This window comes from Corvus moneduloides, chromosome 4 (genome assembly GCF_009650955.1).
Source record: "Corvus moneduloides isolate bCorMon1 chromosome 4, bCorMon1.pri, whole genome shotgun sequence".
Lineage (NCBI taxonomy): Eukaryota > Metazoa > Chordata > Aves > Passeriformes > Corvidae > Corvus > Corvus moneduloides.
The window spans coordinates 56,275,745-56,292,336 of record NC_045479.1 but is presented as its reverse complement, the minus strand read 5'-3'; positions in this window follow the sequence as shown (position 1 = coordinate 56,292,336).

Genomic DNA, 16,592 nt, shown 5'->3' with positions numbered 1-16,592 from the left:
CTGCTTGCTACTGTTATTAAATCTATCTGATTGGTGAGTGGAAAGAGAATTTTTCCCAAACATCATCATTTTCTCACAGATAGCCAGAAATGAGTTATATATGAGAAAGTTTTTCTGCTGCTTTATGGACACATGTCATTGGCCTTTCTATCTGGACACAATATTCCTCCACAGTGAATATTTCTTTCATTGGAGCAGGTGGATGGAGAGGTAAGAGGAAAGTTGACAGATAGCTTAAGGAGGTGACCATCCTAATTTCACAGAGGGCAGCCAGAGACTCTCATTAGGCTCTAGACTTTGTAGCAAAACATGCAGTGGATGTCCACACTGAAAAAGCTATAATACCTTTGAATATTTTTAATTGATTGTTTTTACTCGTAGACAATCAACCTACAATCTCTCCTGGACAATCTAGAAATAAAGGTCTTGCCACATATATTCCCAGTACCTGGCAGATAATGAATCACTTTAAATATAAGTTCTCACTAGTATAAAACAATTTTCATCTGCGGAAGAGCGGGCATTAGATACTGTTTCTTGTTCTGTTATTTTGCTTAAAGGCTTCTTGTAAATCCTTGATAAAGTGAAGATAGCTTTAAATGATTTTCAATGGATATCCATATGACTTTTGTACAAAGTCAAAATCAGGTTTATCTTTTGTCCATTGGAATATAGGAATGACTTGGGAAATTGATTGTTTATTGGCTATGCATTTTAGCTGCTCCTTACTATTTAAAAAAAAAGTCAAGATTGTAAAGAAGAGGCAAAACCTTACATTTTAAAATGTATGTTAGATCAGATTAAGAGCTTCTTTTTATTTGGCATAGTAAAAAGGAAGAACCCAAAATGTAAACTTTTATGCTAGAATTATAAGAAAAGAAACTTCTCTGATACCCCAGGTTGCACAAAATCTATAACATTATTCATTATTTTATGGCCAAGCACTGCATTTATAATAGAAAATTGCAGTTTACTAACCATTTTCCTATTTAGTTTTATAATGTTGCGTTTTTCCAAGCAGTTTTAATCCACTGGGCATCCCTGTTTGGGATTATTTGTCCATTAAGTAACACATTGACTCCTGCCAGCCCACAGGCTTGCCTGGAACCAGTCATGTTTGTTAACCCTGGGCCTTTGGTTGTTTAAAACCTCTTTAGCTTTGTGTTGTTTGGAAGTTCAGCATGAACTGACCTCCTATTCTAAATCAGCTAAGCAAACAGGAACAAATTTGACACTTCCCTTAAGAAAGGGAATTAACAACAAAATCAAAAGCCAACTACTAGATATTATACTGTTATGTAATATGCAGAAATTACGTAAATACGAATCTCAACATTTGATATTTCTGAGGTAATACCTTATAGTGCACACAGTCCTATTCACCACCTTAGGACCATGCTGAGGCATGGTGTGTTCAGCATAAACAGTGGTGTAAGAACTCAGACATATTCCCAGCTGCCAAAACATACAGAACCAGAATTAATTTTTTTTAAACTTCAATAATATATGATATAACCTTTTTCTTTAATAGCGCCATGCAAAGGAAAACCAATTCAAATTCTCAGTGGGTATTATATTCTGCAACAGAACAAAATGCAGAGAAATGTGGGCTGAGAGAGACATGGCCGAAAGAGGATCTTCTAGGGCTGCCTCAACATTTTACTGAGCCAGAACTGGAAAATTGCCTTTACAGAAGGCTCCCCAGCAAAGGGATGTTGTTTCTTTAATACATGCAACATGCTTCCAAATGATGCTGTATTACATTACAGAGCATCAGCGGCTATGTTATATAACATTTTATGTAAACATCATAAGCTACAGACTGTCCCCAGCTAATTTGCGGTCCATAATAGCAATAAATGTAGTAGAAAGCACTTCATTCTCCTGCCTGAGTAATGCATAAGATCTTTGAAAGATTTTTGGACTCTCTCTGTTCCATCCAAATTGCTGTTTACTTTTCTGCCTTTCCTTTTACCTGCAAATCACTTCCCTTTCCTGATACCATACGTTGGTCACAACATTCATCTCGCCTCTCTCTGCTACAGTTCCCACTGCCTACATTGCTCATTTCTAATTGTTCTTAATATCAATGCCCTCATTTTTTGCCTTTCCACTGCCTGGCAACAGATCCCCACTTTTACCACTGTTGATCTAATTACTTTTTCTAGATTGGCATTTAGTGGAAATATTCATGTCTTTAGCAGGATTGATTACCAGCACACCTCAGAGAGCAGTGCTACTGCTTGAGGGGAGAACAATTAGTAGCTTATATAAATAGACAACTTCTGAGGTGATTAAAGTGATATGTAAAACTGTCACACTAAGTGAATGTTCTAAAGGCCTTTGTTCCTCAGGAAAAAAAAAAAAGATAAAAAAGAAAAAGGAAAAAAAACCAACCACCCAACCCAAAACCTCAGCAGAAAGTACTGTATTTAGCAAAACTGATATTGAAACTCAAGAACTAAGCAGATTTACTATGCCGTAGTAACTATATATTGCTTAATTCTTCTCTTTTGGCTTGATTCTTATTTATACTATTGAAGGAGTAGAATGTCCTTTTCACGATGATTTGGAGTGGAACAATTCAGAGGAAATCCCCAAGTGAGACAATGATTCATCAGTAGTGAGTCAGTCAGGATTTGTCCCTTGAAGTCAGCACTAGGCCAGTGCCGGGCAGATGGTTTCTGTGGTAAAAAGCCAAGCTGCAGTCCCAAACTCTTCAAGCAATTAAAGAAGCCAAAGCAATTTTTGTAAGAACATGGATTTCACCATGCTCCAGCCATGTTTGGTCATTGTCATATTTTCATGTTTTTCTAGGATCTTCAATTCAATAAAACATAGGATTTTTGTAAAGGACAAAATTATTAAGAGGTTTTTAAATATCATTTTCATCTAAGCTGGATGCAAGCAGCTGAAAAGCACAGTGACACTTGGTGGCTGAACTAAATGTTTAGGATTCTCATTTGGGCTCTGTTTCCACTGACTGTTAGACATCTATGGATGAAGCAGCATCAATCTAGTACATTAGAGAGGATCTGCAAACACAGACTATAACAGCAAAATATATCAGTCCCTGTGACAGGAATCACATTGAGGTGGTGAGGCATTCGTATGGAGAAAATAGGTCACTGCAGTGTTTTTTTGATCAAAACTCTAACAGTTTGTAGAACAATGTCTGCACACAGTTTCCAGTGAGTTCAGTAGAAATGGAAGATCTTCTTTCCCCATTAACCTGGCTAATACAGCTCTGCCTCTAGGAAGAAAACTCGTAGTTCAGAGTCAAAATATCTGTTTATTTCTTGTATGCCAAATCATCACAGATAATTTTAAGCCTGCTTCAAAAGTGCAAGAGACAAAATTTTCCATCATCTTGTTCCCAAAAGATGAATTAAATTTCTTGGATCTGGTTCTCTGTGATAGGAAAGCAGGCATATATATGACATGTGAAGAACTCATGTTCAGACCACTGAATAACTAAACAGCATCAATAACATCTGTCCTCCCTTTTATCTCCTTAAGTTTAGGTGGCTTTTTCATCTTCTAATTGCAAAAATATTTTGAATGCACATGTATATCCAAGAAGAAATTTAAGCCAGAAACTTGTATGTGAGTCGTTCAGCTAGACTCTCCCTTTCCTTAAAATGACAAAAGTTGTGTATGAAGTCTTGGCCAGTTCCTGCAAAACCTTTATCACACTGATAAACCATGGGGCTTGCACATACCAGGTTCTTCAGTTCAGACAAAGCTGGAATAAGAGAGCAGGCAATATGAGACACCAGTAAATATCAATGCTAATGTTATTGAGCGAGCCGGCTACTTCTAGCCGTAGCCAGTGCTCCTTCAAGCACAGTCAGCTAATCTACACTATTGCTCTGTATTTGTGGTGGGAACAGTGAGCTTGCTTGAGGAAGAGATAGCAGGAATAGTCAATCCTGTGTGCAGAGAGCTGGGTAAACACTGAGTCTGGGGAACAGTGAGCCATATTTTCAAATTGCTTTGTAGGAACTATGCTTTCGTCTGACAATTGCAAGGAAAACAAACCCTTAGCAATATGAGGACAAGCATGCCTCAGAGGAACAATGAATTCCTACTCTTGGCCAATTAGGCCAAGAATCACATTTACAGTAATAATTTTATTCCAAAAAAATTGTTTTAAGAATTATTTTTTCATGGACATAAGGGTCCAGATTCTGAATCCAAGTGCCTTGCTACATGTTGATCAAGAGGTTATTTCCAAAGGATTTTTAAAGGTCACTCCCTTCTTGGCATGTTGCTCCCAGGTCCGCTTTCTGGATGGTTAAGCCTGGTGCCACTCTGATTTATTTTGGAGGACTTGAAGTGGAGACCAAGGTGAATGTGCCATAGGAGCACTGAAGTCACTTGAAATTACTCATAAGCACTTGTCTGGCTCCATAGGAGCCCTAACATGGGTGCAGTTATCCACAGGCCAACTGCATTCTCCTTGGGGCTGTGGAGTGCTGGCCTGGCCTCTCTTGTATACACCAATTTAAATATATGCTGGACTGAAGTCCTTGTCTACGACACAGAAGGTTTTTATGACATTATCTTGTCTTGTTTGTCCCTCCATGTGCCTGATGCATCTGGTTGTAAATCACAATGTTAACTTTTAAGGGATAAGAATTTTATTTCTATTTTGTGGTCATAAGAAACTTAGTACAGAAATTCTGTTCCTCATATGGATTTAGATAATCAAATGACATATGCTTTTAAAAAATTGGAGTAATTTAATTCCTTTTATGAAATCTAGGTCAAGCCTGTGTCATTACAGTTTCTCTTTTCACAATTTCTTATAATAGTGCTTTATCTCCTTCTGTGCTAGAATGAGGCTTCTAAAAATATAAAGGACTTGCTGAGTTGGTTGGATAAGATAGATGGAGAAAAGAAAATAAAATTCATGGATTGTTGTTTATCTATTTATTTCAATGCTTGATATTTTTCCATGAGTGCTCCATGTGAAATTATGAAGAAAATACTTATATGAGAATTTAAAGTGAAATAAGCAACAATTTCTAATTTAAATATTGAAGATTAGAGAAAGGCATATTATAAAAAGGAAACTGCAGTCCCAAATGTGATACATTTCCAAGTTCCCAACCCAACTATTTCCCCACATAATTTTTACTGTTGATTACAGTATGTTACAGTCATGTTGTTACCTACTACAGCATATGACCAGAGTTTGAGAAGCTCTGTATAGCTACCTGTTTATGTTCTTTGGGGTACGACTGCAATGGAGTTCAGAGGGATATCCTCACTTCATGTGAGGGTATGTAAGCTGATTTTAAATGGTCTAGGTCAAGATTAGAGAGTAGTATAAATGACCTGGGTAAATGACAAGGTTAGATACCTGTTCTGAACTGCTGTTGGGAAGGTACAGTCAGCATCTTATCTGAATAGTGTAATGCAAAGGTAGACAAATTTTCATGGTACAGGACTGAATTGACTTCCCAACAACTTTTATGCACCACAAAATACTATGCATTTTAAAATCATGAGGCCGTAGATTATATGAAGTGCAGTCACAGGCTTTATTCAGTTCCCAACCTAGAAGTGCCTTCCAGCTTTGATGTTTTCTGCTTAAAAACTCCCTTCTTGCTAAAAGCATTGATTCAATGTATGTATAAATGCAACGGACCAAAATCAACACCTCCTCAAAAGACAAAGGCGAGAAGGAAAAAAAGCAAGCACAAAAGTGATATATACAATATTACTGATTTAGACTCATTAGCAAAGTCAGGCACTAAACTCAGGTATCCTGAATCTTATACCTGCTGCCTGTGTGTGCAGGAAGGGAGTTTAATGATAGCCACGAGTGATTTCTCTAGAGTGGTTTATGAATGGAATTTGAGATAAGTACCCCAAGGAATAGTTTTAGTTCTTCTGGACTGAAAAGGAACATAAGGTATCCATCTACTGAACAAACACAGTACAAATGGAGAAAGTTTGTAGTTAAAGATCAAGAGTCAAAGTTACATGCTGGCCTCCCAAACCTTTGTTGAGTTTTCTTGACAAGCTGCATTTGTGTGACTCTGCCAGTACACATGCACAAGCCTTCAAGAGTAGACTCACAGAGCATTTCCGAAATGCATCACAGTGTCTGTGGAATGTGGCTGTTATCCTGGCAGTCTCCACATACTTTCCTGGAGCAGATGTATATCTGCACCTGTTTGCCCTCCCTGTTCATTCCCATCACTGCTTCAAAGGAACCTGAGCTTCTTAAGTGACTCTTTGCTGTGCCCCTATGTCCTCGTGCAGCTTCCAGTGGGTGTCATGGCAGAGGGCTGCTCTCTGCTGCCCTACATGTGGCCAGATGGGCTTGAGGTGCAAAGGCGGGGTGTCTCCTTACAGAAACATGGGCGCTGCCATGTGGGAATGGGTTTCACCATGATAAAGAGCCATACTCTCATGTCAACTCATCCCTTATCAGCAGACTTTGTGTTATTACTGTTTTCTCTTTCCTTTTTTTGTTCACTTTCTCTGGTGATCTGCCTCCTTCTTGTGTATTTTAACTTGGTTCTCACAAACAGGGGTTATCCAGGTTGCACATGCAACCTATCCTGTACAAATCCCAGGATGCTCCTTGCTTGACATGTCGCCTGATACTTCAAGAGGGACAGTGCAAGTAAATGTGTTAGCAGAGAGAGAGCACCCCAAGGAAATGAAAATACAAGGACCACTTGATATGAGATAAAGTTGATCAAAAGAACTGACTTGACATATTGACTGGTTCCTGGGGAAGTGGTGCAATGTCACACAAAACCCAGCATACAGCTTCCAGGCAGGAATTTGATCATCTCCTTGTAGGTATAGGGGTTAGACATGGCTTTTCCTTCCTAAGTTTAGAAATTTGGATTTCATGAGAAAAGCCTTTTTAAAGAGAGCTAACAGGTTTTTGTTAAAATATGTAAATGATGATGAAATTTGATTTTGAAATTTAAAAAAAAAAAACAGAAAAAAAGAAATTTTTATATTCTATGTCCCTTTTAGCTCTTTTAAGTCTTTTTCATGATTGTTATTTTTAGCTTAAAAGGTATAAAAACCCACAAAAGCATTAAGCAAAATATTTTTGATTCATGCTTAGGTCAAATGACCCGTATTGAAGCATTGTCAAAATGTCATTTTGTTAAATGATTTCTAAATTATGGCTTTTTAGTATTGATTTTAGTTTTTAGCTTCCAATATTTTTTAAGGAGATCCATTTACATTTTCAAATTTATTCTTAATTAATTACCTTTTCTCCATTTTTGGTCCAAGGAGTAGACTGATGACTGAGCCAACACCCAGAGAATTTGGTTCTTTACCCAGATTTTGAGTACTAAGTGATTTCTCTACTATTCCTGCATTGAATTACAAGGCAAAACCATCCAAAGAAGTTCTTATAGTCCAAATTTTTAATCAACACACTTTACATTAATGCTTTGTGTCATTTGTTGCTGCTTTAGTGGGACAAAGCAGGCCTGGATGGGGAGAGCCAGACAATCAACTCTTCTGTTCATGATCTGTCACAAGCCAACAACTCTCAAACATTTCCCTAGTGCTCCTTTCCCATCTTGTCTCCCCAGCAAACTCCTGGCGTCTGCTCCCATAAGGTGCTATGAGAAGGAACTGACACAGGTGAACCAGCAGTTGAGGTGAGGAGTTGGATGAGGAAAAGGAGTATGGCATCTCAAGAAAAAAGTATGAAGCCTTCCCCAGCTTGAATTTTTTGATAGAGGATGGGAGAGGCCTACATCTCCTAGGACCTCCTAGTTATCCCTTACCAACCACACCTCCCTGAATTTTCTTTGAGGCTGGTTCCAAAGCTCATGGTCTGCTCCTCTGTGCTGAGGTGATGAGAAAAGGGATTTTCACAAGTGGCTAACGTGTAGGTGAGTGAACAGTGGTGCAAATTTTGCTAGATGTGTATTGCTGAAATATAAAACGGTTCATAAAGATATGTTCTGTCTTAAAAAAAAAGAAACAAAAATCTCAGGAAGCCATGAAGGCATAAGCGCTGTATCATAGCCTGTATCCAAGGTACACTTGCTAGCTAACACACGCACACACACACACACACACACACACAGTGTGTATATATGCATATATGTGCATATCGTCAGGAGCTACTTCTCAGTTGTGCCTATCAAAATGGTGTCTGTGGTGGAAGTGAACCATCTGCTTCACAGCACTTCTATTTATAAGATCTGCAGCCTGGCAGCATACCACATGCAATGTCACTTCAAGCCCCAGATGAACTCCAGTATGTCACTGGGTCGTCCCATCAGCTCCACGTTGATTCTGTCAACAGAAACCCTATCTCCCTGCAGTCTGAGTCAGCAGCTGTACTGGAGCAGGACCTATCTTTAAGACTTGCAGAATGTGTAATCTGATGTCAAAAGAACCACAGAAAGGTATTTGCCACCTGACTCTGGAATGGACAGCAGCCCTTTAATAGGAGTTTCTACAAGTCTGTCTTCATGAACGTAGATTAAACTTCTGTAGCATTTGGTTGACTTTTCCAAGGCTGGAAGAAACCCCTCCACTTTAAACTATTTTTCTGGGAGTTCTGACTCTCAACTTCTTACCTGACTTCATTCCATTTTAGGATTGATGTGCTAAGTGCTTATCAGTTTTGCATATTAGATATGTAATGTGTATACAATATTTACCTTTGAATTTGGGATTTAGACCTAAATCTCCCTCAGGCATCAAGGAAGTAAAAGTAGCAATACAAATCTGTCTGAAAAGTCCTGTTGTACAAAACCTGACAGGAGCATGAGCAGACCTAAACAAGCATTATGAAACAGCACGTTGACATACAGCTGCTTGAATTATGGATGCCATTAGAACTTCTACACAAATTTTAGTGCCCTCCTGCCAGCACAGCTTATATGAATTCCCCTCCAGCATTAACATCAAACATATTCAAGAAGTAGTACACAGTTTACGGTAGATAATGGTTCTTGTTGACACTATGGGAGGGCAAAAGTGTTTGTGCTAGGAACTGTTTGTAGTAATTTCTGGAGGTGGGACATGTAATGACTATATCAGGGTAAACAGACTCCTTTTTCCTCTTGCATTTTGATGGCAAAGATGAATTTCTTGCTTTCTTTGGCCTCAATCCCTGATGGAATGGAAATATCATTAATGAGATCACACAAGATTCCTGTGAATGAGGATATGTATTATTGACACCAGTCTCTATTCATAAGAAGGCGGCACAGGTTCATCAGTATTTTTTGTCTTTTATTACTTGAAAGGGTTAAAGTCACTTATACCAACAAGCGACTTCTCCAGAAAAAAACAACACAATACTTTGTCACAAGTTATGTTGTGTGGGAGTCCAGACGAAATGGAATTAGCAATGTTCTCCACATCAACAGCGCACAGCATGATCTTGTTAAAGAATTATACTGCTTCATAATCCTCAAACAAATAACATTATGGTATAATGGATTGTTTTTTACTTCCTAAGCAGAAGATGGTAGGTTTGTTTTTCCTATTAAACCTAATTTTCATTTCAGACACAAGATAAATGGTACATTGATGCATTTACTTATCTCTTTCTTGAAGCTTACAGCTGCAAAGAGGAAACATATTTTGTGGATTCTTTGGTGTAAACAAAACTTACTCTCCTGATTCATAATTTGTCTTTTTTTTCTTTTCTGCTGCTTTGAGTCTGAGTATTGATGGAAGAAACTGTAATCAAATGCACTTGCCATTCTTGGTAGCAAACAAGAACGAATTGTTAAATACATAATTTTTTTAATCTTGCTTGCAGAAATGAATAAAAAGTGTTCTTAAGTCAAAATAATCCCTGTTTTAAAATCTCCATTTCTTGCTTTTCTCTGCTGCAGCCCTTTGGCAACAAGATTGACTGGGAAAGGGGTCCCAACTGAAGCTTAGTCCCTTACCCTGCAGAACCTCTCCGTAAAGTATAACTGATAATAGCACTATGAGAATGGTGTCAGGTCAATTGAAATTTTTATATTTATTCTTTTTTAATCTTCTTGTTCGATGCTTCAGTCTTCAAATTAACATTTCCAAATAGAAAACTAGAAGCGTATCTCACCAAAAACATTGGAACAATGCATTTAAAATAAAAAGAATATTTTTTAAGGCAAAATTGTTTAACAAATGTTAACAAATACTTCTAAGTAATGTTGATCTACTTTAGAATGAATTACTTAGATGTAAATTTAAGAGTCTGAAAAACTATTTAAAAATCCTTAGACACTTTGTGCCCCTGGTTATTAGCAACTAATAACTATTTTACTGCATTGGATTGAGAATGGAGTAATCTTCCTGCAAATTAAAATACCTTTAAGGCAAATACACATATATAAGAGCTCATTTTATTCCTGAATTTTCAGGTTTTATCCCATTTTGTTGTCCTCTATTTCTTTTGGTATGACAGTGTTTTCTGTCAAATTGAAAAAAAATAAAATTATGCAGTAGAAAAGATCTTGTCATTTTTCTTTTTTTGGTCATGCTTTCTTTATGGTAGCTCAGTAAAATATGATGTCCCCAAACCCTGTCATCAGCAGCTAGTTTGGAACAAAACTGAGTCTCAAGAAACTATTAAATACACCAAAAAACCCCAGTATGTCCAAAAAATGTGAAGGATGGTTGTATCTTTCATAGGGGATCCCAACGTGATATTTTAAATTAATATGTGCACATATGTGTATGGCTTTCCAACCTGCTTTCCTGAGAAGTGATGAAGACAATGACTCCCTGTGCAATAGCACCAAGGTGTTGGTGAATTTAGTCCTTTATTTTTGAGTCTTTTGCTGAAGGTTACAAATTTTGCAGGAGATTCAAGTATTACAGAAGTTTTCCAGAAAGTGCAGATGATCATGAAGACAGAAGAGCTTCTGTCTACACCTGCTTATCAACATACATAGTAAAAAAGGCCAGAGTCTGAATTTGACAGTATTCCTCCTTTCTTAAAATAAAAAGACTCTCCCTCAGACTTTCACAGGGATCAGGTAGATGGTTACTCAGAATACACTGGATAAATTCACTAGTTTGCAGTCTCAACTCTGTCCTTGAGCATGTAGAGCCTCCCCCTCAATCTTGTGTCTCCAGTGTATCTCTTTCATGGATGAGCAGACCTGGCAGCAGGGTGGAGGGACAGCTGCCCCTATGGTACTGCCATAATCCAGTACCAAGGTACCAAGAGGAGGTGGGATCATACATACCTAACAGACACATGCCCCATGGGAATTCTGTGATGTATTTAGCTAACCACCCTAAGCATTTCCCAAAGCCTGGAATGGTATAAACAAATCAGCAACAAACTATGAGGAGGAAGAATATTTTTGCAAAAGAAGTAGTGTCACTAAAGGAGACAAGGAAAAGACAGGTAAAAACAGAACCAAACAAAAGCCCCAAATAAAATTAAGGATATATTTTCAGATGACAATAATCCTCACTATAAGAGAAAAAAAAATCACTCTGATTGCTCACAGGACCTGGAAAAATGCATTCATTGTGATGCTGTGGATTTCTCTACCAAAGGGCAAACTCCAGTTGGAAGAGGCACAGTTCACCCACACGTTGCCTCTTGCCACCAATACACATGATGTCCTGGGCTTTTGGCTTGCAGGTGGGGTGACTCCCCCACTGTCTTCCACCGGGCTGCCATCTGCACACTTGCTTCTAAGGGGCTGCTGGCTGTCAGCAATGCACAGAGCAGCATGAAGGCAGGTGAAACTAAAGCCAGCATAGAGCTGCATTACTGTCCTAATGTTTCTTCCTGCTGTTCCTAGTGACCGCTTCATAGTGTTCTCTGCAAGTTTAGACCTGATGAAAGGCCTGATTGCACTGACCTTGTATGCTAAGGCAGCTAGTATTTTAGGAGTCAGGTCAAGAAGGTGACCCAGTCCCGGTTAAGGGGACCAATGTTCTGGACTGAATGCAGAAGTCAAGGTAGGCACCTCAGAATGACATTCACTCAAAGGTGGAATTTGCTTACAGCTACCAAATAGAGAAAGCTGATGCCTCCCCTGAAACTGAGCTCCTCATTTAAAGATGCAGGAACTCATGGCTGTCTCTTCCTATCATACCCTTTCTAGACAGTAGGCATGAGGACAGTTTCAAAGAACTGGGCAGGAATTGTTCTTAAGAGAATGTATACCTTTACAGATGGACACAGTGCTTTTGTCAAGGGACAGTTTCAGAGTGGGAGCACTCAGTCACAACTGGGAGACATTGACCAGGTCTAGACCACAAAGCAAAGAAGAGCATGGGACTGCTATCTGTCTCTAAGACCAACTTGCACAGACTGATCATGCCCATGTAACAGACCACTTGTCTCTGCATCACTTTTTGTGCAACACTGGTATTCCTAAAGCCCTTTACGGAATATTTTCTTTTGAAGTTCACTTATTTCTCACTGGAATTGCCTGAATAAATGGGGAAGTTGTAGTGCAACCCATCAGAGCAGTGCCTATATATAGCCTGAGACTGAGGATGTGGGCAAATGTAGTCTAAACTACACAGAAGTTGAGCCAGGCTATGCTAATAGGTAAGCAGGGAGGATGACTAGCAGTGCCTTGCATGAGTTTGTTCTGTGTGACATTATGAGCTCAGATTAGTATTCTAGGTCTTCCCACATTTCCTTTCTCTCAGGACAATCTCAGTCATGAACAAAAGTAGAGGGAGGATAGTGTCTAACTGTCAAGTGGGAGTGCAGGGCTTTGTGAGGGTGAAGAATGCAAGGCTGGCCAGATCTAAGTGTCTGCCATGGAGAAGGGGTGCCTGGGGTGCCTGTCCCTCCCTCTGGGCTCACATATCTTACAGTGAACAACCCTGGGTAGAATGCAGAACTGCACAACTAGCTCCCTGCCTGCCTGAGGAAAGAATTTGCCCTACAGCTGCTGACAGATCTCCAGTCACTTGGCAGACTTTTAGAAAAGAGAAATAGAGAGACTGTCCCCATGTGCATATGTATGAGCACATGTAAGTGTTGGAGGGGACTGTCCCAACACCCACTGTTTCAAAAAAATGCTGCTTAAGGATGCATTTTCTGAGAGTCTTAATATAGATATGTTTGAAGCCCACTCACTGGGCTGACACTCCTCCACCCCTCCCTGAAAATTTCGGCAGTGATGACTGCTAGCTGTGTCCCAGCATTAGAGACCGAGCTGCTCCAGCTGGGGAAGTCTGTACGTACACAGAAAAGAACCCTTGTCTCCCAAAGAGTTTAAAAGTCAAACACAGATGTTTGCAGAAAGCAAAAGCCTTCTAGGGTGAGAAGGTGCATGTTTTTTTAAATTTTTATTTTTGCCCTCAGTTTTATCTCTGATCATTTCCATGTCTTTTATTATTTGCTTTTCTGTCTTGCCCTGATTCTTGCGTGTTGGTGCTGAAACTGGACAACCTTGGGTCTAAAAGCCGTGAAAGAGGAAAATTACTTTCCCCACTGATCAGATATAGAATCTGGAACTGATTTTTCAATTCTCTGCTCTATTTAATAAACACTTCATCCTTTCTGGGAGTGGTATGGTTTAGGATTATTAGAAGACTGACCATGGAATATGGATCCCCTTTTCCTCTGATTTATTCTGTTATATCAATATTTATGTTATACTCAAGGGAGTCTCTTTATCTGTGTTTGGGAACTTATCCAAAATTTGATTGTCTGGGAGAAAATAGTCTGTTTTGTGCACGTAAAAGCTGTTTCAGGTCAAGCAGAAAAGAAGTAGGTCAAATTTTATGTCCTCAAATTTTGATCTAAGGGATGGGAAAACAAAAATAAAAAGGCATCACATGACTTAATGTTTATGCTTTGGGACTTTTTTTTTATTAGTTACTCTGAGGACACTCACACAAATCTGTATACGCAGATACCAGGCCAGTGACTAATAAACAAGCTCAGTTATGTGAAATGGGGCATATCAAGTTTATTAACAGCTGTATGATCCAGGTAGCCGTTTATTCTCACTTCCCTTTGTCTTGGAACTGCAGCACAGGTGGAGACAGTAAAAGACAGAAAAATAAGTTTTTTGTACATTCAGCTGATATTGCATGGAGTTAATATCTGCATGCAAAAAAATATTCTCTGTTCATCTCATTATTATGTTTATAAGGTCAAGCAGCACATTTGCTGTTATTTTTTTTAAATGGTCAAATATAGTTTTAATTAAATTAGCTTAAAGCTTTAATCACAAATTGTGTAGCTGAAGCCTTTCAGATCCTTTTTCCTTCATACGTTACAGCTTCTGAAATATGATTGTGCAGTGACACTGTTTCTAGGTAAGTATTTTAAGGGCAAAAACGGAGGCAATAATGTCCTGGACCTTTAAGTGCCAGGTGTCCGTAAACTAGCTCTTCTCTGGGGAGCTGAAAAGAATGCAAAGGGAAGCATTAACTGCCTTGGCTGGCAGCCTAACCTGCAGTGCTTTTGCCTGTACTGTGGGAAAACTTACTGCAGTGTCACAGCCCTGCTACTATCAATTAGTGTCAATATGAACAAAGAACACCAGATATAAGGCCAATGTTCTGGAAATATAACAAGCAAAATGATGTTTTGTAGCAAAGCTGAAATTCCACTTTGTATGTGAAAGAGGATCCAGGAAAGGGAAAACAAAAGCAGATTAGTCATACATCTAAATTTAGGGGTTTTTCCATACATGCTACTGTTTCAGATCAGTCATGGAAACTAATGAGTTCAGTGTTATGAGACGAAAAGAATCTCATAGTGACCTGATATGAACTCATGGAAACCTGATAGGAGGATTTGGCAGGGAATGTAGAGAACCTTTTTATATCATCCAATGGCTCCTTTTAACAGCAACTCCTATCATGTTGTCAGCTGAGCAAATAAAATTGGCCCACTTCTCAGGCCTCCCCTTCAGTATGTTCCAATATCAGAGAGCTGACTTGATTTTCTGACTCTACTTGAAGGCTGCACATGATTCTTCCCAGAGGAAAAGGGGATCTGTTGACCAGGAAAATTGTTGCCTTGGACTTCATACAGACCTTCTCAAAGAAGTGAAGGACAGCATGATGGACACCGGCTTGCAGAGCAAGCAACCTAATCTTTGTGTTCAGTGAAGACAAAGTTTAGAAACAAGAACCGTTAACCTCTGTTTTTTCATTTTGCTTTGTAACCTCTGCTCCGTGTCTCTCTGTGCTGTGCAGTTCTGCATTGGTACAGTAAAAGAAGTGAACATAAAGGCCTATAGAAACTGAACCTCAAGGTATACAATTGTCATGGGTTAGCAAGCATAGTCCTGGAAGTGATGTTCTTGCAAAGGGGTGTTTACAGCTTCCTCTGTGACCTGACAGAACCTATCAGCCGGCCAGTTTGAATATGGACAATTCTTTAAGCCACTTAAAGTTGTGACTGCCTCTGTGATCCACACTTAAGAATAGAAACTCTGAGGCAGAGCCTCTCTGTCTCATTTCAGGTGTTGGGACAGGTGGCTGCGGGCCCCGTGCGGGGGCCAGTGGGCCCGGCCCAGGCCCTGCTCGGGCCAGGCCGGGCTGGGCCATGGCCATCCTGGAGCCGATGGACCTGTTCCAGCCGTGGGACCCCCCCACAGTGCTGCTTTCGGCAGCTGGAGCAGCTTGGCTCCCCCCCCTCCAGGTGCGGCCAAGATTGAGCTGAAGCTGCACCGCTGTCCGGCAAAGATCATGTGACCAACAGCGATAAGCAACATTCCAGCTGCAAGGCCGAGGTGAGATTAACCCTTTTAGTGCTGTGAAGAGCTGAAAACCTGAGGAAGGAGAAAGAGGAGATGCTTAAAGCTGAAACTCTGTTGTAAAGCTATGATATATTAGAGTATCCCATTGTAATTTCATGAAGGCATGGGGGGTGGAGCGTTCAACTTGTACTTGTGAGCAAAAGCACCTGCACTGAGATAGGCAGATGCTGAAGCAGCTGTAATTTCATGAGAAGTTTGAACAGGGGGAGATGGAAGGGATGAGCACTTTTGCTCCAAATGGAAAAGGAGAAAACCTCAGTTCCTAGAGATGCTCCCAGAGATAGTCCTAGAGATGAAGATGAGGAGGACCATTTGCTCCCAGGGAAGGAGAAGGGCCTCTGTTCTTAGAGATGAAATGCTCCCAGAGATGGGTGAAGAGAACTTTTGTTTCTGAATGGCTCAACCTTAAAATTTTACCCCAAAAACTTCAAGAGTGGACCCTCGAAAGCAGTTGTGGGAAAAGCTGCAAGTTGGGGAAGGGACTCACATGCGAGCAGAGAACCAACCTGGGCAGCCGTCTTGTTGTGATAATGTTTTCATAGCATGGACAAGAGAGACTCCTTTTCCTAAAAGGACTGAACAAGGTTATTATGGAAGTGGTAAACAGACTGAACATCTCAAGGGTTGTCTTTTTACATTGTCACTGGGAGAAGGGAGAAAGGTGGGGGAAGGAGAAGTGCTCTGAAGGTGTGGTATGATTTTTTTCTTCTTTTAGGTCTGTTAATAAACTTCTTTATATTCTTTCAAGTTTGGTGCCTGCTTTGCGTTTTGTTGGGGTCCCTTCCCCCCTGCCATGTGGTCCTGAGAGAGGGGCCCTGAGGGCACAGACACACAGGGTTTCCCAAACCCCTGGTCAGCCTCGTTCCCCATTGGTTG